Below are 2970 nucleotides of genomic sequence, written 5' to 3'. Positions count from 1 at the left end.
TTATTACGAATTTAATCTATTATAAAAGATTTATTGAATTCGTTATAACGAATTTAATTTGTTATAACAGATTCATTGAATTCGTTATAACGAATTTAATTTGTTATAACAGATTTATTGAATTCGTTATTACGAATTTAATCTGTTATTACAGATTTGTTGAATTCATTATAACCAATTCAAAAATTTGTGAAAACAAATTTTTAAATTGGTTATAACGAATTCAACAAATCTGTAATAACAGATTTAATTCGTTTTAACAAATTCAACAAAGCTGTAACGAATTCAATCAATCTGTTATAACAAATTAAATTCGCTATAACGAATTCTAAAAATCGTTATAACAAAATAAACAAATTCAAAAATACTTTTTGATAGGTCCTAAATGGGCTTCCGTAAAAATGGTTGATCTTCTATATAGAATAAAACAATAGACAAGGAGGAAGTAAACTAACACTGACTTACATATGTGGCGTTCAGCCGCGTTCAGTCGAGTGGCCAGATAAGCTCAGTCGGTAGAGCACCTGACTTGAGTTTCAGGGGGCCCGGGTTCAAATCCTGGTCTGGTCCGCTGCATTTTCTCCTCTCCCGTTACATTTGGTGCCTTGCCATGCCCTGGAACTGACAGGTGAGAGACCTGCCAGGGATGAGCCTAGGTTTGGGTCTTTGGTCAAAGACCTTTAAGGAGGGAGGAATGTGGCGGTCAGCCGAGTTCGATCGCCGGTGGCCAGATAGCTCAGTTGGTAGAGCACCTAACTTTGGGGTTTCAGGGGGCCCCGGTTGAATCCCGGCCGGTCGGGCGCTGCATTTTCTCCTCTCCCGTTACAAATGTAAGTCAGTGTTGGTTACCGTGTTGAATACTTTACGTGCAGAAAGAATAACTGAATAGCAGGTGGATAGGGGTTAAACAGTTTATATTTCAACAACTTAAAAAAATAAATAAATATTAATTATGTATTTCACAAACATATATATGTAGACTTTCCGGTAGTTATAAGAAATATGAAACAATATTTTAATTTTTCATGTGCAATGTAGCTAAAATACTTGTATGTGTTAATTAATTAAATAACATTCACAAAACTTAAAGTAATTAGTTCTTATCACTGCACAAGTGGAAACACTCAACGGAATTTCCAGTAAGCATCCTCTTCTTTGTACTAAGTACCTTAATTAAGGATTTCTTTGTTAAGAAGACGGTGGATAAAAAAATAAGTTTCTATTGAAAATATATCCTTCAAAGAGGCAAAAAAATCTTTACATGGACGACCGTCACCATTCTAGTATTTTGACAGATGTCCCCCCGTTCTGAGTGTTGTACTTGCAGTCAGGGATGGAATCTGACTGATACACGGAGATCTTATACAGTCTTCCCTTAGACTCCAACTGTCTGAACACCCACAGTCGCCTGTTGTCCAGTGTGAACCATTTCCCGTCTCTTCTACACACGGTTATTTTGGGAATCACCTTCACAACATTTATGTCCTCCATACATTCTTGCAGAGTTCCATATATAGTTCGTACGCCCCTCCTAAAATGGTCCTTAATTGTGGCCTGGGAAAAATAAACTCACTTGGTCTCAGTTCCAAAGTCATGGCGTAAAACACAGTGCTTTCTTTCTTACGTTCTGTGCACCTCAAAAATAGTGGAGGGGTATTTTGTTGTTATTTATATATTAAATGATACTATTTTTAAGAATTACATAATGATTTTTTCAAATTAATTTTCCAAGAAGATAAAGTGAAAGTAGTGGATGCTGTGAGTTTATGCATGTAGTTTCCGAAATTAACTAAAGATATAATGTATCTATTCATGTTATGTATTAAAGATAAAGCAAAGAGATTAATTAACTAGAGCCGAGCTCGTTGCAAAGCAACGAGTAGGTCTTCCGTTTGAGCTGTGGACAGGAAGTACCGACCTTGGGTCAAGGTCACTGCACTTTCTTATGTAAACAACCTTTTCTTCTCATTATGAGCCTCCAGTGAATCTTAATTACAAAGTTATGCTTAAACATTTTTTCTCTCTCAGTGACCTTGATTTGCCAGAAAGACCTTTGATCAGGGTGACATGACACAACCTCCAATCATAAGTAATCTATGTTTCAAGTAAGAGCCTCCAATGATTTTCACTTACTAGTTCATAGCCTGGAGAAGAACAAATTTCTTCTGTCAGTGACCTTTTTTTTAACAGAATAACCTTGGCTCTTTGTCAAGACAAACCCTCAATCTGAAACAACTTTTAGAAATTCATAACTCTGACAGGTGTTTTACAATTTTTTCTTTTATTGGCCCTGAATTTTTTAAAAATGACCTTATTTTAAGTCATCTGAAAACCGGGGACTTAAGCAATTTGTATCAAGTATGAACTTAAACAAATATAGTCAGAAGGAAAAAAATACTATTTTCTGAGTCAAAATCGTAAAAAAAAACCTTTTTATCACAAGCAATTTTTATCAAGCATGAGCTTACAGATATTCTCATTACATATAAATGAATGCAACAAAACATTGATTCTTTCTCCATATTTGAATTTCCCGTAATATTGCCTTGAATAAATACAATGACACATCCTAGGATCATTTGAAATCTTTGTATCGAGTACAAGATTCTGGTTTCTTTATGTTATAGCCTGGCCTTCTGGGAAAAATTTTCAGGGACAGACAGACATATGGACAGTTAAACAGACCGTTTCACTCCCGTCCCATCCACACTCCCCCCCAAAATACACAATCACTTTGCAAGGGAAAACTCTAGTCATGATTTGAAAAAAAAAGTAATCTTTTTTACTGGAAAAACTTCATAAATACTCATACTTGCCCTGAAGTTGTAAGAATAATATTTCAAAACGACCCATTCTTTTTTTTTAACTGACCGTTTTCTTCATTGTTTTCATTTTATACCCCCCAAGGTTGCCCGCATAGCGCAGTGATTGAAAACTGCTCTATAGTCGCCAGGAAAGGTCAGCTCCTTA

General features: G+C 35.5%; 1 non-coding gene across 1 annotated transcript; it reads left to right on the top strand.

Annotated features, from left to right (window-relative positions):
* Positions 1-496: 496 nt before the first annotated feature.
* On the top strand, positions 497-570 carry Trnas-uga (transfer RNA serine (anticodon UGA)). Its single transcript has one exon. It is a non-coding gene; the product is annotated as a tRNA-Ser (tRNA).
* The last annotated feature ends 2400 nt before the right edge of the window (positions 571-2970 follow it).

Source organism: Saccostrea cucullata, unplaced genomic scaffold (assembly GCF_032062105.1).
Source record: "Saccostrea cucullata isolate Sc308-1 unplaced genomic scaffold, CSIRO_AGI_Scuc_v1 ctg13955, whole genome shotgun sequence".
Lineage (NCBI taxonomy): Eukaryota > Metazoa > Mollusca > Bivalvia > Ostreida > Ostreidae > Saccostrea > Saccostrea cuccullata.
The sequence above is the reverse complement of the archived record's forward strand: the minus strand, read 5'-3'. Positions and strand labels throughout refer to the sequence as shown.